The sequence below is a fragment of the Colletes latitarsis genome, chromosome 1 (assembly GCF_051014445.1).
Source record: "Colletes latitarsis isolate SP2378_abdomen chromosome 1, iyColLati1, whole genome shotgun sequence".
In the NCBI taxonomy this organism is placed as follows: Eukaryota; Metazoa; Arthropoda; class Insecta; order Hymenoptera; family Colletidae; genus Colletes; species Colletes latitarsis.
Genome location: NC_135134.1, coordinates 21,378,169 through 21,401,104, shown reverse-complemented (window position 1 = coordinate 21,401,104; position 22,936 = coordinate 21,378,169).

Below are 22,936 nucleotides of genomic sequence, written 5' to 3'. Positions count from 1 at the left end.
CTATCCTCTAAAATATTAATCGCAACCAGGATTAATTGACTGTTTGGGTGTGGTGCCGCGTTACAACGTGATCCAAACCAGAAAAAGGCCAGGATCTAGCCAACAAGTATGCGAAAAATGCGAAAGTACGTGCCAGATGAGGGCAAATACCAGACCTAACCCAGACATAACCGGCGTTATCCCCTAAAATACTAATCGGAACCAGGTTTTATTGACTGTTTCAGTGTGGTACCACATTACGACGTGGTCCAAACCAGTAAAAGCCCAGGATCTGCCCAACAAGTATGCGAGAAATGCGAAAGTACGAGCCAGATGATTGCTAATACCAGACCTAACCGAGACATTACCGGCGTTATCCTCTAAAATATTAATCGGAACCAGCTTTTATTGAGTGTTTCGACATGGTACCACATTACTACGTTATCCAAACCAGAAAAAACCCAGTATCTGCCCAACAAGTATGCGAAAAACGCGTAAGTATGAGCCAGATGACTGCAAATACCAGAACTAACCCAGACATAACCAGCGTTATCCTCTAAAGACTATTCGGAACCAGCTTTTATTGACAGTGTGGAACCACACTACTACGTGATCCAAACCACAAAAAACCCGAGATCTGGCCAACAAATAAGCGAAAAATGCGAAAGTACGAGCCAGATGAGGGCAAATACCAGAAATAGCCGAGACATAACCGGCGTTATCCTCTAAAATATTAATCGCAACAAGGATTAATTGACCGTTTAGGTGTGGTACCGCGTTACTACGTGGTCCAAGCCAGAAAAAGGCCAGGATCTGACCAACGAGTATGCGAAAAACGAGTAAGTATGAGCCAGATGATTGCAAATACCAGACCTAACCCAGACATAACCAGCGTTATCCTCTAAAGTACTATTTGGAACCAGCTTTTATTGACAGTGTGGTATTACATTACTACGTGATCCAAGCCAGAAAAAGCCCAGGATCTGGCCAACATGTATGCGAAAAGTGCGAAAGTACGAGCCAGATGAGGGCAAATCCCAGACCTAACCGAGACATAACCGGCGCTATCCTCTAAAATATTAATCGCAATCAGCTTTAATTGACTGTTTCGGTGTGGTACCGCATTACTACGTGATCCATACCAGAAAATGCCAGGATCTGCCCAACAAGTATGCGAAAAACGCGAGAGTATGAGACAGATGAGGGCAAATACTAGACCTTACCCAGACATAACCGGCGTTATCCCCTAAAATACTAATCGGAACCAGGTTTTATAGACTGTTTCAGTGTGGCACCACATTACGACGTGATCCAAACCAGATAAAACCCAGTATCTGCCAAACAAGTATGCGAAAAACGCGTAAGTATGAGCCAGATGACTGCAAATACCAGAACTAACCCAGACATAACCAGCGTTATCCTCTAAAATACTATCCGGAACAAGCTTTTATTGACAGTGTGTTACCACATTACTACGTGATCCAAGCCAGAAAAAGCCCAGGATCTGGCCAACAAGTATGCGAAAAGTGCGAAAGTACGAGCCAGATGAGGGCAAATCCCAGACCTAACCGAGACATAACAGGCGTTATCCTCTAAAATATTAATCGCAACCACGTTCAATTGACTGTTTCGGTGTGGAACCTCATTACTACGGGATCCAAACCAGAAAAAACCCCGGATCTGGCAAACAAGTATGCGAAAAACGCGAAAGTACGAGCCAGATGATTGCAAATACCAGAACTTACCCAGACATTACCGGCGTCATCCTCTAAAATATTAATCGCAACCAGGTTTGATTGACTGTTTCGGTGTGGTTCCGCATTACTACGTGGTCCAAGCCAGAAAAAGGCCAGGATCTGCCCAACAAGTATGCGAAAAATGCGAAAGAACGAGCCAGATGATTGCTAATACCAGACCAAACCGAGACATAACCGGCGTTATCCTCTAAAATATTAATCGCAAACAGGCTTAATTGACTGTTTCGGTGTGGTACCGCATTACTACATGATCCAAACCAGAAAAAGCCCTGAATCTGGCCAACAAGTATGCGAAAATGCGAAAGTACGAGCCAGATGAGTGCAAATACCAGAACTAACCCAAACGTAAACGGCGTTATCCTCCAAACTATTAATCGGAACCAGCTTTTATTGACTGTTTCAGTGTGGTGCCACATTACTACGTTATCCAAACCAGAAAACACCCAGGATCTGCCCAACAAGTATGCGAAAAACGCGTATGTATGAGCCAGATGATTGCAAATACCGGAAATAACCCAGACATAACCAGTGTTATCCTCTAAAATACTATTCGGAACCAGCTTTTATTGTCAGTGTGGTACCACATTACTACGTGATCCAAGCCAGAAAAAGCCCAGGATCTGGCCAACATGTATGCGAAAAGTGCGAAAGTACGAGCCAGATGAGGGCAAATACCAGACCTAACCCAGACATAACCGGCGTTATCCTCTAAAATATTAATCGCAACCAGGATTAATTGACTGTTTCGATGTGGTGCCGCGTTACAACGTGATCCAAACCAGAAAAAGGCCAGGATCTGGCCAACAAGTATGCTAAAAATGCGAAAGTACGAGCCAGATGAGGGCAAATCCCAGACCTAACCGAGACATAACCTGCGCTATCCTCTAAAATATTAATCGCAACCAGGTTTAATTTACTGTTTCGGTGTGGTACCGTATTACTACGTGATCCAAACCAGAAAAAGGCCAGGATCTGGTCAACAACTATGCGAAAAATGCGAAAGTTCGAGCCAGATGAGGGCAAACACCAGACCTAACCCAGACATAACCGGCGTTATACTCTAAAATATTAATCGCAACCAGGATTAATTGACTGTTTGGGTGTGGTGCCGCGTTACAACGCGATCCAAAGCAGAAAAAGCCCAGGATCTGGCCAACAAGTATGCGAAAAATGCGAAAGTATGAGCCAGATGGTTGGAAATACCAGAACTAACCCAGACATAACCGGCGTTATCCTCTAAAATATTAATCGCAACCACGTTCAATTGACTGTTTCGGTGTGGAACCTCATTACTACGGGATCCAAACCAGAAAAAAACCCTCGATCTGGCCAACAAGTATGCGAAAAACGCGAAAGTACGAGCCAGATGATTGCAAATACCAGAAATAACCCAGACATTACCGGCGTTATCCTCTAAAATATTAATCGCAACCAGGTTTGATTGACTGTTTCGGTGTGGTACCGCATTACTACGTGGTCCAAGCCAGAAAAAGGCCAGGATCTGCCCAACAAGTATGCGAAAAATGCGAAAGTACGAGCCAGATGATTGCTAATACCAGACCAAACCGAGACATAACCGGCGTTATCCTCTAAAATATTAATCGCAAACAGGTTTAATTGACTGTTTCGGTGTGGTACCGCATTCCTACGTGGTCCAAGCCAGAAAAAGGCCAGGATCTGACCAACAAGTATGCGAAAAACGCGTAAGTATGAGCCAGATGATTGCATATACCAGAAATAACCCAGGCATAACCAGCGTTATCCACTAAAATACTATTCGGAACCAGCTTTTATTGACAGTGTGGTACCACATTACTACGTGATCCAAGCCAGAAAAAGCCCAGGATCTGGCCAACATGTATGCGAAAAGTGCGAAAGTACGAGTCAGATGAGGGCAAATCCCAGACCTAACCGAGACATAACCTGCGCTATCCTCTAAAATATTAATCGCAACCAGGTTTAATTTACTGTTTCGGTGTGGTACCGTATTACTACGTGGTCCAAACCAGAAAAAGGCCAGGATCTCGTCAACAACTATGCGAAAAATGCGAAAGTTCGAGCCAGATGAGGGCAAATACCAGACCTCACCAAGACGTAACCGGCGTTATCCTCTAAAATATTAATCCCAACCAGGTTTAGTCCACTGTTTCGGTGTGGTACCGCATTACTACGTGATCCAAACCAGAAAAAACCCAGGATCTGCCCAACGAGTATGCGAAAAACGAGTAAGTATCAGCCAGATGATTGCAAATACCAGAAATAACCCAGCCATAACCAGGGTTATCCTCTAAAATATTATTTGGAACCAGCTTTTATTGACAGTGTGGTACCACATTACTACGTGATCCAAGCCAGAAAAAGCCCGGGATCTGGCCAACATGTATGCGAAAAGTGCGAAAGTACGTGCCAGATGAGGGCAAATCCCAGACCCAACCGAGACATAACCGGCGTTATCCTCTAAAATATTAATCGCAATCAGCTTTAATTGACTGTTTCGGTGTGGTACCGCATTACTACGTGATCCAAACCAGAAAAGGCCAGGATCTGGCCAACAAGTATGCGGAAAATGCGAAAGTACGAGCCAGATGAGGGCAAATTCCAGACCTTACCGAGACATAACCGGCGTTATCCTCTAAAATATTAATCGCAACCAGCTTTAATTGACTGTTTCTGTGTGGTACCGCATTACTACGTGATCCAAACCAGAAATGACCCAGGATCTGGCAAACAAGTATGCGAAAAATGCGAAAGTATGTGCCTGATGATTGCAAATACCAGAACTAACCCAAACATAACCAGCGTTATCCTCTAAAATATTAATCGCAACCAGGATTAATTGACTGTTTCATTGTGGTGCCGCGATTCAACGTGATCCAAACCAGGAAAAGGCCAGGATCTGGCCAACAAGTATGCGAAAAATGCGAAAGTACGAGCCAGATGAGGGCAAATACCAGAACTAACCGAGGCATAACCTGCGCTATCCTCTAAAGTATTAATCGGAACCAGGTTTAATTGACAGTTTCAGTGTGGTAACATATTACTGCCATGTCAAAGCCTGAAAAAGCCCAGGTTCTGGCCAACAAGGATGCGAAAAATGCGAAAGTACGAGCCAGATGAGGGCAAATCCCAGACCTAACAGAGACATAACCTGCGCTATCCTCTAAAATATTAATCGCAACCAGGTTTAATTTACTGTTTCGGTGTGGTACCGTATTACTACGTGATCCAAACCAGAAAAAGGCCAGGATCTGGTCAACAACTATGCGAAAAATGCGAAAGTTCGAGCCAGATGAGGGCAAATACCAGACCTAACCCAGACATAACCGGCTTTATCCTCTAAAATATTAATCGCAACCAGGATTAATTGACTGTTTGGGTGTGGTGCCGCGTTACAACGTGATCCAAACCAGAAAAAGGCCAGGATCTGGCCAACAAGTATGCGAAAAATGCGAAAGTACGAGCCAGATGAGGGCAAATACCAGACCTAGCCGAGACATAACCTGCGCTATCCTCTAAAATATTAATCGGAACCAGGTTTAATTGACTGTTTCGGTGTGGAACCACACTACGACGGGATCCAAACCACAAAAACCCGAGAACTGGCCAACAAGTAAGCGAAAAATGCGAAAGTATGAGCCAGATGAGGGCAAATCCCAGACCTAACCGAGACATAACCTGCGCTATCCTCTAAGATATTGATCGCAACCAGGTTTAATTGACTGTTTCGGTGTGGAACCACATTACGACGGGATCCAAACCACAAAAAACCCGAGATCTGGCCAACAAGTAAGCGAAAAATGCGAAAGTACGAACCAGATGGGGGCAAATACCAGACCTAACCCAGACATAACCGGCGTTATCCCCTAAAATACTAATCGGAACCAGCTTTTATGACTGTTTCAGTGTGGTACCACATTACGACGTGATCCAAACCAGAAAAAGCCCAGGATCTGGCCAACTAGTATGCGAGAAATGCGAAAGTACGAGCCAGATGTGGGCAAATCCCAGACCTAACCGAGACGTAACCTGCGCTATCCTCTAAAATATTAATCGCAACCAGGTTTAATTTACTGTTTCGGTGTGGTACCGTATTACTACGTGATCCAAACCAGAAAAAGGCCAGGATCTGGTCAACAACTATGCGAAAAATGCGAAAGTTCGAGCCAGATGAGGGCAAATACCAGACCTAACCCAGACATAACCGGCGTTATCCTCTAAAATATTAATCGCAACCAGGATTAATTGACTGTTTGGGTGTGGTGCCGCGTTACAACGTGATCCAAACCAGAAAAAGGCCAGGATCTGGCCAACAAGTATGCGAAAAATGCGAAAGTACGAGCCAGATGAGGGCAAATACCAGACCTAACACAGACATAACCGGCGTTATACCCTAAAACACTAATCGGAACCAGCTTTTATTGACTGTTTCAGTGTGGTACCACATTACGACGTGATCCAAACCAGAAAAAGGCCAGGATCTGACCAACAAGTATGCGAAAAATGCGAAAGTACGAGCCAGATGAGGGCAAATACCAGACCTAACCGAAACATAACCTGCGCTATCCTCTAAAATATTAATCGGAACCAGGATTAATTGACTGTTCAAGTGTGGTACCACATTACTGCCATGTCAAAGCCCGAAAAAGCCCACGATCTGGCCAACAAGTATGCGAAAAATGCGAAAGTATGAGACAGATGAGGGCAAATCCCAGACCTAACCGAGACATAACCTGCGCTATCCTCTAAGATATTAATCGCAACCAGGTTTAATTTACTGTTTCGGTGTGATACCGTATTACTACGTGATCCAAACCAGAAAAAGGCCAGGATCTGGCCAACAAGTATGCGAAAAATGCGAAAGTACGAGCCAGATGAGGGCAAATACGAGACCTAACCCAGACATAACCGGCGTTATCTCCTAAAATGCTAATCGGAACCAGCTTTTATTGACTGTATCAGTGTGGTACCACATTACTACGTGATACAAACCAGAAAAAGGCCAGGATCTGGCCAACAAGTATGCGAAAAATGCGAAAGTACGAGCCAGATGTGGGCAAATCCCAGACCTAACCGAGACATAACCTGCGCTATCCTCTAAAAATATTAATCGCAACCAGGTTTAATTTACTGTTACGGTGTGGTACCGTATTACTACGTGATCCAAACCAGAAAGAGGCCAGGATCTGGCCAACAAGTATGCGAAAAATGCGAAAGTACGAGCCAGATGAGGGCAAATACCAGACCTAACCCAGACATAACCGGCGTTATCCTCTAAAATATTAATCGCAACCAGGATTAATTGACTGTTTCGTTGTGGTGCCGCGTTACAACGTGATCCAAACCAGAAAAAGGCCAGGATCTGGCCAACAAGTATGCGAAAAATGCGAAAGTACGAGCCAGATGAGGGCAAATACCAGAACTAACCGAGGCATAACCTGCGTTATCCTCTAAAATATTATGCGGAACCAGGTTTAATTGACTGCTTCAGTGTGGTACCACATTACTGCCATGTCAAAACCTGAAAAAGCCCAGGATCTGGCCAACAAGGATGCGAAAAATGCGAAAGTATGAGCCAGATGAGGGCAAATCCCAGACCTAACCGAGACATAACCTGCGCTATCCTCTAAAATATTAATCGCAACCAGGTTTAATTTACTGTTTCGGTGTGGCACCGTATTACTACGTGATCCAAACCAGAAAAAGGCCAGGATCTGGTCAACAACTATGCGAAAAATGCGAAAGTTCGAGCCAGATGAGGGCAATTACCAGACCTAACCCAGACATGACCGGCGTTATCCTCTACAATATTAATCGCATCCAGGATTAATTGACTGTTTGGGTGTGGTGCCGCGTTACAACGTGATCCAAACCAGAAAAAGGCCAGGATCTGGCCAACAAGTATGCGAAAAATGCGAAAGTACGAGCCAGATGAGGGCAAATACCAGACCTAACCCAGACATAACCAGCGTTATCCCCTAAAATACTAATCGGAACCAGCTTTTATTGACTGTTTCAGTGTGGTACCACATTACGACGTGGTCCAAACCAGAAAAAGCCCAGTATCTGCCCAACAAGTATGCGAGAAATGCGAAAGTACGAGCCAGATGATTGCTAATTTCAGACATAACCGAGACATAACCGGCGTTATCCTCTAAAATATTAATCGCAAACAGGTAATTGACTGTTGCGGTGTGGTACCGCATTACTACATGATCCAATCCAGAAAAAGCCCTGGATCTGGCCAACAAGTATGCGAGAAATGCGTCAGTACGAGCCAGATGAGTGCAAATACCAGAACTAACCCAAACGTAACCAGCGTTATCTTCCAAACTATTAATCGGAACCAGCTTTTAGTGAGTGTTTCAGTATGGTACCACATTACTACGTTATCCAAGCCAGAAGAAGGCCAGGATCTGGCCAACAAGTGTGCGAAAAATGCGAAGGTATGAGCCAGATGGGTGGAAATACCAGAACTAACCCAGACATAACCGGCGTTATCCTTTAAAATATTAATCGCAGCCAGGTTTAATTGACTGTTTCGGTGTGGTACCGCATTACTACGTGATCCAAACCAGAAAAAGGCCAGGATCTGGCCAACAAGTATGCAAAAAATGCGAAAGTACGAGCCAGATGAGGGCAAATACCAGACCTGACCCAGACATAACCGGCTTTAACCTCTAAAATATTAATCGCAACAAGGTTTAATTGACTGTTTCAGTGTGGTACCACATTACTACGTGGTACAAGCCAGAGAAGGGCCAGGATCTGGCCAACAAGTCAGCGAAAAGTGCGAAAGTACGAGCCAGATGAGGGCAAATCCCAGACATAACCGAGACATAACCGGCGTTATCCTCTAAAATATCAATTGCAACCAGGTTTAATTGACTGTTTCGGTGTGGTACCGCATTACTACGTGATCCAAGCCTGAAATAGGCTGGGATCTGGCCATCAAGTATGCAAAAATTGCGAAAGTACGAGCCAGATGAGGGCAAATACCAGACCTGATCCAGACATAACCGGCGTTGTCCTCTAAAATATTAATCGCAACCAGGATTAATAGACCGTTTCGGTGTGGTACCGTATTACTACGTGATCCAAACCAGAAAAAGGCCAGGATCTGGTCAACAACTATGCGAAAAATGCGAAAGTTCGAGCCAGATGAGGGCAAATACCAGACCTAACCCAGACATAACCGGCTTTATCCTCTAAAATATTAATCGCAACCAGGATTAATTGACTGTTTGGGTGTGGTGCCGCGTTACAACGTGATCCAAACCAGAAAAAGGCCAGGATCTGGCCAACAAGTATGCGAAAACTGCGAAAGTACGAGCCAGATGAGGGCAAATACCAGACCTAGCCGAGACATAACCTGCGCTATCCTCTAAAATATTAATCGGAACCAGGTTTAATTGACTGCTTCGGTGTGGAACCACACTACGACGGGATCCAAACCACAAAAACCCGAGACCTGGCCAACAAGTAAGCGAAAAATGCGAAAGTATGAGCCAGATGAGGGCAAATACCAGACCTAACCCAGACATAACCGGCGTTATCCTCTAAAATATTAATCGCAACCAGGATTAATTGACTGTTTCGTTGTGGTGCCGCGTTACAACGTGATCCAAACCAGAAAAAGGCCAGGATCTGGCCAACAAGTATGCGAAAAATGCGAAAGTACGAGCCAGATGAGGGCAAATACCAGAACTAACCGAGGCATAACCTGCGTTATCCTCTAAAATATTATGCGGAACCAGGTTTAATTGACTGCTTCAGTGTGGTACCACATTACTGCCATGTCAAAACCTGAAAAAGCCCAGGATCTGGCCAACAAGGATGCGAAAAATGCGAAAGTATGAGCCAGATGAGGGCAAATCCCAGACCTAACCGAGACATAACCTGCGCTATCCTCTAAAATATTAATCGCAACCAGGTTTAATTTACTGTTTCGGTGTGGCACCGTATTACTACGTGATCCAAACCAGAAAAAGGCCAGGATCTGGTCAACAACTATGCGAAAAATGCGAAAGTTCGAGCCAGATGAGGGCAATTACCAGACCTAACCCAGACATGACCGGCGTTATCCTCTACAATATTAATCGCATCCAGGATTAATTGACTGTTTGGGTGTGGTGCCGCGTTACAACGTGATCCAAACCAGAAAAAGGCCAGGATCTGGCCAACAAGTATGCGAAAAATGCGAAAGTACGAGCCAGATGAGGGCAAATACCAGACCTAACCCAGACATAACCAGCGTTATCCCCTAAAATACTAATCGGAACCAGCTTTTATTGACTGTTTCAGTGTGGTACCACATTACGACGTGGTCCAAACCAGAAAAAGCCCAGTATCTGCCCAACAAGTATGCGAGAAATGCGAAAGTACGAGCCAGATGATTGCTAATTTCAGACATAACCGAGACATAACCGGCGTTATCCTCTAAAATATTAATCGCAAACAGGTAATTGACTGTTGCGGTGTGGTACCGCATTACTACATGATCCAATCCAGAAAAAGCCCTGGATCTGGCCCACAAGTATGCGAGAAATGCGTCAGTACGAGCCAGATGAGTGCAAATACCAGAACTAACCCAAACGTAACCAGCGTTATCTTCCAAACTATTAATCGGAACCAGCTTTTAGTGAGTGTTTCAGTATGGTACCACATTACTACGTTATCCAAGCCAGAAGAAGGCCAGGATCTGGCCAACAAGTGTGCGAAAAATGCGAAGGTATGAGCCAGATGGGTGGAAATACCAGAACTAACCCAGACATAACCGGCGTTATCCTTTAAAATATTAATCGCAGCCAGGTTTAATTGACTGTTTCGGTGTGGTACCGCATTACTACGTGATCCAAGCCTGAAATAGGCTGGGATCTGGCCATCAAGTATGCAAAAATTGCGAAAGTACGAGCCAGATGAGGGCAAATACCAGACCTGATCCAGACATAACCGGCGTTGTCCTCTAAAATATTAATCGCAACCAGGATTAATAGACCGTTTCGGTGTGGTACCGTATTACTACGTGATCCAAACCAGAAAAAGGCCAGGATCTGGTCAACAACTATGCGAAAAATGCGAAAGTTCGAGCCAGATGAGGGCAAATACCAGACCTAACCCAGACATAGCCGGCTTTATCCTCTAAAATATTAATCGCAACCAGGATTAATTGACTGTTTCGGTGTGGTACCGCATTACTACGTGATCCAAGCCTGAAATAGGCTGGGATCTGGCCATCAAGTATGCAAAAATTGCGAAAGTACGAGCCAGATGAGGGCAAATACCAGACCTGATCCAGACATAACCGGCGTTGTCCTCTAAAATATTAATCGCAACCAGGATTAATAGACCGTTTCGGTGTGGTACCGTATTACTACGTGATCCAAACCAGAAAAAGGCCAGGATCTGGTCAACAACTATGCGAAAAATGCGAAAGTTCGAGCCAGATGAGGGCAAATACCAGACCTAACCCAGACATAGCCGGCTTTATCCTCTAAAATATTAATCGCAACCAGGATTAATTGACTGTTTGGGTGTGGTGCCGCGTTACAACGTGAACCAAACCAGAAAAAGGCCAGGATCTGGCCAACAAGTATGCGAAAAATGCGAAAGTACGAGCCAGATGAGGGCAAATACCAGACCTAGCCGAGACATAACCTGCGCTATCCTCTAAAATATTAATCGGAACCAGGTTTAATTGACTGTTTCGGTGTGGAACCACACTACGACGGGATCCAAACCACAAAAACCCGAGATCTGGCCAACAAGTAAGCGAAAAATGCGAAAGTATGAGCCAGATGAGGGCAAATCCCAGACCTAACCGAGACATAACCTGCGCTATCCTCTAAGATATTGATCGCAACCAGGTTTAATTGACTGTTTCGGTGTGGAACCACATTACGACGGGATCCAAACCACAAAAAACCCGAGATCTGGCCAACAAGTAAGCCAAAAATGCGAAAGTACGAACCAGATGGGGGCAAATACCAGACCTAACCCAGACATAACCGGCGTTATCCTCTAAAATATTAATTGCAACCAGGTTTAATTGACTGTTTCGGTGTGGTACCGCATTACTACGTGAACCAAGCCTGAAATAGGCTGGGATCTGGCCATCAAGTATGCAAAAATTGCGAAAGTACGAGCCAGATGAGGGCAAATACCAGACCTGATCCAGACATAACCGGCGTTGTCCTCTAAAATATTAATCGCAACCAGGATTAATAGACAGTTTCGGTGTGGTACCGTATTACTACGTGATCCAAACCAGAAAAAGGCCAGGATCTGGTCAACAACTATGCGAAAAATGCGAAAGTTCGAGCCAGATGAGGGCAAATACCAGACCTAACCCAGACATAACCGGCTTTATCCTCTAAAATATTAATCGCAACCAGGATTAATTGACTGTTTGGGTGTGGTGCCGCGTTACAACGTGATCCAAACCAGAAAAAGGCCAGGATCTGGCCAACAAGTATGCGAAAAATGCGAAAGTACGAGCCAGATGAGGGCAAATACCAGACCTAGCCGAGACATAACCTGCGCTATCCTCTAAAATATTAATCGGAACCAGGTTTAATTGACTGTATCAGTGTGGAACCACACTACGACGGAATCCAAACCACAAAAACCCGAGATCTGGCCAACAAGTAAGCGAAAAATGCGAAAGTATGAGCCAGATGAGGGCAAATCCCAGACCTAACCGAGACGTAACCTGCGCTATCCTCTAAAATATTAATGGCAACCAGGTTTAATTTACTGTTTCGGTGTGGTACCGTATTACTACGTGATCCAAACCAGAAAAAGGCCAGGATCTGGTCAACAACTATGCGAAAAATGCGAGAGTTCGAGCCAGATGAGGGCAAATACCAGACCTAACCCAGACATAACCGGCGTTATCCTCTAAAATATTAATCGCAACCAGGATTAATTGACTGTTCAAGTGTGGTACCACATTACTGCCATGTCAAAGCCCGAAAAAGCCCACGATCTGGCCAACAAGTATGCGAAAAATGCGAAAGTATGAGCCAGATGAGGGCAAATCCCAGACCTAACCGAGACATAACCTGCGCTATCCTCTAAGATATTAATCGCAACCAGGTTTAATTTACTGTTTCGGTGGTGTACCGTATTACTACGTGATCCAAACCAGAAAAAGGCCAGGATCTGGCCAACAAGTATGCGAAAAATGCGAAAGTACGAGCCAGATGAGGGCAAATACGAGACCTAACCCAGACATAACCGGCGTTATCACCTAAAATACTAATCGGAACCAGCTTTTATTGACTGTATCAGTGTGGTACCACATTACTACGTGATACAAACCAGAAAAAGCCCAGGATCTGGCCAACTAGTATGCGATAAATGCGAAAGTACGAGCCAGATGAGGGCAAGTCCCAGAACTAACCGAGACATAACCTGCGCTATCCTCTAAAAATATTAATCGCAACCAGGATTAATTGACTGTTTCAGTGTGGTACCACATTTCTGCCATGTCAAAGCCCGAAAAAGCCAACGATCTGGCCAACAAGTAAGCGAAAAATGCGAAAGTACGAACCAGATGAGGGCAAATACCAGACCTGATCCAGACATAACCGGCGTTGTCCTCTAAAATATTAATCGCAACCAGGATTAATAGACCGTTTCGGTGTGGTACCGTATTACTACGTGATCCAAACCAGAAAAAGGCCAGGATCTGGTCAACAACTATGCGAAAAATGCGAAAGTTCGAGCCAGATGAGGGCAAATACCAGACCTAACCCAGACATAACCGGCTTTATCCTCTAAAATATTAATCGCAACCAGGTTTAATTGACTGTTTGGGTGTGGTGCCGCGTTACAACGTGATCCAAACCAGAAAAAGGCCAGGATCTGGCCAACAAGTATGCGAAAACTGCGAAAGTACGAGCCAGACGAGGGCAAATACCAGACCTAGCCGAGACATAACCTGCGCTATCCTCTAAAATATTAATCGGAACCAGGTTTAATTGACTGCTTCGGTGTGGAACCACACTACGACGGGATCCAAACCACAAAAACCCGAGACCTGGCCAACAAGTAAGCGAAAAATGCGAAAGTATGAGCCAGATGAGGGCAAATCCCAGACCTAACCGAGACATAACCTGCGCTATCCTCTAAGATATTGATCGCAACCAGGTTTAATTGACTGTTTCGGTGTGGAACCACATTACGACGGGATCCAAACCACAAAAAACCCGAGATCTGGCCAACAAGTAAGCGAAAAATGCGAAAGTACGAACCAGATGGGGGCAAATACCAGACCTAACCCAGACATAACCGGCGTTATCCTCTAAAATATTAATTGCAACCAGGTTTAATTGACTGTTTCGGTGTGGTACCGCATTACTACGTGATCCAAGCCTGAAATAGGCTGGGATCTGGCCATCAAGTATGCAAAAATTGCGAAAGTACGAGCCAGATGAGGGCAAATACCAGACCTGATCCAGACATAACCGGCGTTGTCCTCTAAAATATTAATCGCAACCAGGATTAATAGACCGTTTCGGTGTGGTACCGTATTACTACGTGATCCAAACCAGAAAAAGGCCAGGATCTGGTCAACAACTATGCGAAAAATGCGAAAGTTCGAGCCAGATGAGGGCAAATACCAGACCTAACCCAGACATAACCGGCTTTATCCTCTAAAATATTAATCGCAACCAGGATTAATTGACTGTTTGGGTGTGGTGCCGCGTTACAACGTGATCCAAACCAGAAAAAGGCCAGGATCTGGCCAACAAGTATGCGAAAACTGCGAAAGTACGAGCCAGATGATGGCAAATACCAGACCTAGCCGAGACATAACCTGCGCTATCCTCTAAAATATTAATCGGAACCAGGTTTAATTGACTGCTTCGGTGTGGAACCACACTACGACGGGATCCAAACCACAAAAACCCGAGATCTGGCCAACAAGTAAGCGAAAAATGCGAAAGTATGAGCCAGATGAGGGCAAATCCCAGACCTAACCGAGACATAACCTGCGCTATCCTCTAAGATATTGATCGCAACCAGGTTTAATTGACTGTTTCGGTGTGGAACCACATTACGACGGGATCCAAACCACAAAAAACCCGAGATCTGGCCAACAAGTAAGCGAAAAATGCGAAAGTACGAACCAGATGGGGGCAAATACCAGACCTAACCCAGACATAACCGGCGTTATCCTCTAAAATATTAATTGCAACCAGGTTTAATTGACTGTTTCGGTGTGGTACCGCATTACTACGTGATCCAAGCCTGAAATAGGCTGGGATCTGGCCATCAAGTATGCAAAAATTGCGAAAGTACGAGCCAGATGAGGGCAAATACCAGACCTGATCCAGACATAACCGGCGTTGTCCTCTAAAATATTAATCGCAACCAGGATTAATAGACCGTTTCGGTGTGGTACCGTATTACTACGTGATCCAAACCAGAAAAAGGCCAGGATCTGGTCAACAACTATGCGAAAAATGCGAAAGTTCGAGCCAGATGAGGGCAAATACCAGACCTAACCCAGACATAGCCGGCTTTATCCTCTAAAATATTAATCGCAACCAGGATTAATTGACTGTTTGGGTGTGGTGCCGCGTTACAACGTGATCCAAACCAGAAAAAGGCCAGGATCTGGCCAACAAGTATGCGAAAAATGCGAAAGTACGAGCCAGATGAGGGCAAATACCAGACCTAGCCGAGACATAACCTGCGCTATCCTCTAAAATATTAATCGGAACCAGGTTTAATTGACTGTTTCGGTGTGGAACCACACTACGACGGGATCCAAACCACAAAAACCCGAGATCTGGCCAACAAGTAAGCGAAAAATGCGAAAGTATGAGCCAGATGATGGCAAATCCCAGACCTAACCGAGACGTAACCTGCGCTATCCTCTAAAATATTAATGGCAACCAGGTTTAATTTACTGTTTCGGTGTGGTACCGTATTACTACGTGATCCAAACCAGAAAAAGGCCAGGATCTGGTCAACAACTATGCGAAAAATGCGAGAGTTCGAGCCAGATGAGGGCAAATACCAGACCTAACCCAGACATAACCGGCGTTATCCTCTAAAATATTAATCGCAACCAGGATTAATTGACTGTTCAAGTGTGGTACCACATTACTGCCATGTCAAAGCCCGAAAAAGCCCACGATCTGGCCAACAAGTATGCGAAAAATGCGAAAGTATGAGCCAGATGAGGGCAAATCCCAGACCTAACCGAGACATAACCTGCGCTATCCTCTAAGATATTAATCGCAACCAGGTTTAATTTACTGTTTCGGTGGTGTACCGTATTACTACGTGATCCAAACCAGAAAAAGGCCAGGATCTGGCCAACAAGTATGCGAAAAATGCGAAAGTACGAGCCAGATGAGGGCAAATACGAGACCTAACCCAGACATAACCGGCGTTATCCCCTAAAATACTAATCGGAACCAGCTTTTATTGACTGTATCAGTGTGGTACCACATTACTACGTGATACAAACCAGAAAAAGCCCAGGATCTGGCCAACTAGTATGCGATAAATGCGAAAGTACGAGCCAGATGAGGGCAAGTCCCAGAACTAACCGAGACATAACCTGCGCTATCCTCTAAAAATATTAATCGCAACCAGGATTAATTGACTGTTTCAGTGTGGTACCACATTTCTGCCATGTCAAAGCCCGAAAAAGCCAACGATCTGGCCAACAAGTATGCAAAAAATGCGAAAGGACGAGCCAGGTGAGGGCAAAAACCAGACCTGACCCAGACATAACCTGCGCTATCCTCTAAGATATTAATCGCAACCAGGTTTAATTGACTGTTTCGGTGTGGAACCACATTACGACGGGATCCAAACCACAAAAAACCCGAGATCTGGCCAACAAGTAAGCGAAAAATGCGAAAGTACGAACCAGATGGGGGCAAATACCAGACCTAACCGAGACATAACCTGCGCTATCCTCTAAAAATATTAATCGCAACCAGGATTAATTGACTGTTTGGGTGTGGTGCCGCGTTACAACGTGATCCAAACCAGAAAAAGGCCAGGATCTGGCCAACAAGTATGCGAGAAATGCGAAAGTACGAGCCAGATGATTGCTAATTTCAGACATAACCGAGACATAACCGGCGTTATCCTCTAAAATATTAATCGCAAACAGGTTTAATTGACTGTTTCGGTGTGGTACCGCATCACTACATGATCCAATCCGGAAAAAGCCCTGGATCTGGCCAACTAGTATGCGAAAAGTGCGAAAGTACGAGCCAGATGATTGCTAATACCAGACCAAACCGAGACATAACCGGCGTTATCCTCTAAAATATTAATCGCAAGCAGGTTTAATTGACTGTTGCGGTGTGGTACCGCATTACTACATGATCCAATCCAGAAAAAGACCAGGATCAGGCCAACAAGTATGCGAGAAATGCGTCAGTACGAGCCAGATGAGTGCAAATACCAGAACTAACCCAAACGTAACCAGCGTTATCCTTTAAAATATTAATCGCAACCTGGTTTAGTTGACTGTTTCGGTGTGGTACCGCATTACTACGTGATCCAAACCAGAAAAAGGCCAGGATCTGGCCAACAAGTATGCAAAAAATGCGAAAGTACGAGCCAGATGAGGGCAAATACCAGACCTGACCCAGACATAACCGGCTTTAACCTCTAAAATATTAATCGCAACAAGGTTTAATTGACTGTTTCAGTGTGGTACCACATTACTACGTGGTACAAGCCAGAGAAGGGCCAGGATCTGGCCAACAAGTCAGCGAAAAGTGCGAAAGTACGAGGCAGATGAGGGCAAATCCCAGACCTAACCGAGACATAACCGGCGTTATCCTCTAAAATATTAATTGCAACCAGGTTTAATTGACTGTTTCGGTGTGGTACCGCATTACTACGTGATCCAAGCCTGAAATAGGCTGGGATCTGGCCATCAAGTATGCAAAAATTGCGAAAGTACGAGCCAGATGAGGGCAAATACCAGACCTGATCCAGACATAACCGGCGTTGTCCTCTAAAATATTAATCGCAACCAGGATTAATAGACCGTTTCGGTGTGGTACCGCGTTACTACGTGTTCCAAACCAGAAAAAGGCCAGGATCTGGCCAACAAGTATGCAAAAAATGCGAAAGGACGAGCCAGATGAGGGCAAATACCAGACGTGACCCAGACATAACCGGCGTTATCCTCTAAAATACTAATCGAAACCAGCTTTGATTGACAGTGTGGTACCACATTACTACGTGATCCAAACCAGAAAAAGCCCAGGATCTGGCCAACTAGTGTGCGAGAAATACGAAAGTACGAGCCAGCTGTGGGCAAATCCCAGACCTAACCGAGACATGACCGTAGTTATCCTCTAAAATATTTATCGCAACCAGGATTAATTGACCGTTTTGGTGTGGTACCGCGTTGCTACGTGATCCAAACCAGGAAAAGGCCAGGATCTGGCCAACAAGTATGCGAAAAATGCGAAAGTATGTGCCAGATGGTTGGAAATACCAGAACTAACCCAGACATAACCGGCGTTATCCTCTAAAGTATTAATCGCAACCAGGTTTAGTTGACTGTTTCGGTGTGGAACCACATTGCTACGGGATCCAAACCAGAAAAAACCCAGGATCTGGCCAGGAAGTATGCGTAAAACGCGAAAGTATGTGCCAGATGAGGGCAAATCCCAGACCTAACCGAGACATAACCGGCGTTATCCTCTAAAATATTAATCGCAACCATTTTAATTGACTGTTTTGTTGAGGAACCACATGACTACGGGATCCAAACCAGAAAAAGCCCAGGATCTGGCCAACTAGTATGCGAGAAATGCGAAAGTACGAGCCAGATGTGGGCAAATCCCAGACCTAACCGAGACGTAACCTGCGCTATCCTCTAAAATATTAATCGCAACCAGGTTTAATTTACTGTTTCGGTGTGGTACCGTATTACTACGTGATCCAATCCAGAAAAAGGCCAGGATCTGGCCAACAAGTATGCGAAAAATGCGAAAGTACGAGCCAGATGAGGGCAAATACCAGACCTAACACAGACATAACCGGCGTTATCCCCTAAAACACTAATCGGAACCAGCTTTTATTGACTGTTTCAGTGTGGTACCACATTACGACGTGATCCAAACCAGAAAAAGGCCAGGATCTGACCAACAAGTATGCGAAAAATGCGAAAGTACGAGCCAGATGAGGGCAAATACCAGACCTAACCGAAACATAACCTGCGCTATCCTCTAAAATATTAATCGGAACCAGGATTAATTGCCTGTTCAAGTGTGGTACCACATTACTGCCATGTCAAAGCCCGAAAAAGCCCACGATCTGGCCAACAAGTATGCGAAAAGTGCGAAAGTACGAGCCAGATGATTGCTAATACCAGACCAAACCGAGACATAACCGGCGATATCCTCTAAAATATTAATCGCAAACAGGTTTATTGACTGTTGCGGTGTGGTACCGCATTACTACATGATCCAATCCAGAAAAAGCCCTGGATCTGGCCAACAAGTATGCGAGTAATGCGTCAGTACGAGCCAGATGAGTGCAAATACCAGAACTAACCCAAACGTAACCAGCGTTATCTTCCAAACTATTAATCGGAACCAGCTTTTAGTGAGTGTTTCAGTATGGTACCACATTACTACGTTATCCAAGCCAGAAAAAGGCCAGGATCTGGCCAACAAGTGTGCGAAAAATGCGAAGGTATGAGCCAGATGGGTGGAAATACCAGAACTAACCCAGACATAACCGGCGTTATCCTTTAAAATATTAATCGCAACCTGGTTTAGTTGACCGTTTCGGTGTGGTACCGCATTACTACGTGATCCAAACCAGAAAAAGGCCAGGATCTGGCCAACAGGTATGCAAAAAATGCGAAAGTACGAGCCAGATGAGGGCAAATACCAGACCTGACGCAGACATAACCGGCTTTAACCTCTAAAATATTAATCGCAACAAGGTTTAATTGACTGTTTCAGTGTGGTACCACATTACTACGTGGTACAAGCCAGAGAAGGCCCAGGATCTGGCCAACAAGTCAGCGAAAAGTGCGAAAGTACGAGCCAGATGAGGGCAAATCCCAGACCTAACCGAGACATAACCGGCGTTATCCTCTGAAATATTAATTGCAACCAGGTTTAATTGACTGTTTCGGTGTGGTACCGCATTACTACGTGATCCAAGACTGAAATAGGCTGGGATCTGGCCAACAAGTATGCAAAAAATGCGAAAGGACGAGCCAGATGAGGGCAAATACCAGACCTGACCCAGACATAACCGGCGTTGTCCTCTAAAATATTAACCGCAACCAAGATTAAATGACCGTTTCGATGTGGTACCGCGTTACTACGTGATCCAAACCAGAAGAAGGCCAGGATCTGGCCAACAAGTATGCGAAAAATGCGAAAGTATTAGCCAGATGGTTGGAAATACCAGAAATAACCCAGACATAACCTGCGTTATCCTCTAAAATACTAATCGAAACCAGCTTTGATTGACAGTGTGGTACCACATTACTACGTGATCCAAACCAGAAAAAGCCCAGGATCTGGCCAACTAGTATGCGAGAAATACGAAAGTACGAGCCAGATGTGGGCAAATCCCAGACCTAACCGAGACATAACCGTAGTTATCCTCTAAAATATTAATCGCAACCAGGATTAATTGACCGTTTTGGTGTCGTACCGCGTTGCTACGTGATCCAAACCAGGAAAAGGCCAGGATCTGGCCAACAAGTATGCGAAAAATGCGAAAGTATGTGCCAGATGGTTGGAAATACCAGAACTAACCCAGACATAACCGGCGTTATCCTCTAAAGTATTAATCGCAACCAGGTTTAGTTGACTGTTTCGGTGTGGAACCACATTGCTACGGGATCCAAACCAGAAAAAACCCAGGATCTGGCCAAGAAGTATGCGTAAAACGCGAAAGTATGTGCCAGATGAGGGCAAATCCCAGACCTAACCGAGACATAACCGGCGTTATCCTCCTAAATATTAATCGCAACCAATTTAATTGACGGTTTCGTTGAGGAACCACATGACTACGGGATCCAAACCAGAAAAAGCCCAGGATCTGGCCAACTAGTATGCGAGAAATGCGAAAGTACGAGCCAGATGTGGGCAAATCCCAGACCTAACCGAGACGTAACCTGCGCTATCCTCTAAAATATTAATCGCAACCAGGTGTAATTTACTGTTTCGGTGTGGTACCGTATTACTACGTGATCCAAACCAGAAAAAGGCCAGGATCTGGTCAACAACTATGCGAAAAATGCGAAAGTATGTGCCAGATGGTTGGAAATACCAGAACTAACCCAGACATAACCGGCGTTATCCTCTAAAGTATTAATCGCAACCAGGTTTAGATGACTGTTTCGGTGTGGAACCACATTGCTACGGGATCCAAACCAGAAAAAACCCAGGATCTGGCCAAGAAGTATGCGTAAAACGCGAAAGTACGAGCCAGATGAGGGCAAATACCAGACCTAACACAGACATAACCGGCGTTATCCCCTAAAACACTAATCGGAACCAGCTTTTATTGACTGTTTCTGTGTGGTACCGTATTACTACGTGATCCAAACCAGAAAAAGGCCAGGATCTGGCCAACAAGTATGCGAAAAATGCGAAAGTACGAGCCAGATGAGGGCAAATACGAGACCTAACCCAGACATAACCGGCGTTATCCCCTAAAATACTAATCGGAACCAGCTTTTATTGACTGTATCAGTGTGGTACCACATACGTGATACAAACCAGAAAAAGCCCAGGATCTGGCCGACTAGTATGCGATAAATGCGAAAGTACGAGCCAGATGAGGGCAAATCCCAGACCTAACCGAGACATAACCTGCGCTATCCTCTAAAAATATTAATCGCAACCAGGATTAATTGACTGTTTCAGTGTGGTACCACATTACTGCCATGTCAAAGCCCGAAAAAGCCCACGATCTGGCCAACAAGTATGCGAAAAATGCGAAAGTATGAGCCAGATGAGGGCAAATCCCAGACCTAACCGAGACGTAACCTGCGCTATCCTCTAAAATATTAATCGGAACCAGGATTAATTGACTGTTTCAGTGTGGTACCACATTTCTGCCATGTCAAAGCCCGAAAAAGCCAACGATCTGGCCAACAAGTATGCAAAAAATGCGAAAGGACGAGCCAGATGAGGGCAAATACCAGACCTGACCCAGACATAACCTGCGCTATCCTCTAAGATATTAATCGCAACCAGGTTTAATTGACTGTTTCGTTGTGGTGCCGCGTTACAACGTGATCCAAACCAGAAAAAGGCCAGGATCTGGCCAACAAGTATGCGATAAATGCGAAAGTACGAGCCAGATGAGGGCAAATACCAGAACTAACCGAGGCATAACCTGCGTTATCCTCTAAAATATTAATCGGAACCAGGTTTAATTGTCTGTTTCAGTGTGGTGCCACATTACTGCCATGTCAAAACCTGAAAAAGCCCAGGATCTGGCCAACAAGGATGCGAAAAATGCGAAAGTATGAGCCAGATGAGGGCAAATCCCAGACCTAACCGAGACATAACCGGCGTTATCCTCTAAAATATTAATCGCAAACAGGTTTAATTGACTGTTTCGGTGTGGTACCGCATTACTACATGATCCAATCCGGAAAAAGCCCTGGATCTGGCCAACAAGTATGCGAGAAATGCGTCAGTACGAGCCAGATGAGTGCAAATACCAGAACTAACCCAAACGTAACCAGCGTTATCTTCCAAACTATTAATCGGAACCAGCTTTTAGTGAGTGTTTCAGTATGGTACCACATTACTACGTTATCCAAGCCAGAAAAAGCCCAGGATCTGGCCAACAAGTAGGCGAAAAATGCGAAAGTACGAGCCAGATGAGGGCAAATCCCAGACCTAACCGAGACATAACCGGCGTTATCCTATAAAATATTAATCTCAACCAGTTTAATTGACTGTTTCGGTGTGGAACCACATTACGACTGGATCCAAACCACAAAAAACCAGAGATCTGGCCAACAAATAAGCGAAAAATGCGAAAGTACGAGACAGGTGAGTGCAAATACCAGACCTAACCGTGACATAACGGCGTTATCCTCTAAAATATTAATCGCAACCGGGTTTATTTGACTGTTTCGGTGTGGTACCGCATTACTACGTGATCCAAACCAGAAAAAGGCCAGGGTCTGGCCAACAAGTATGCGAAAAATGCGA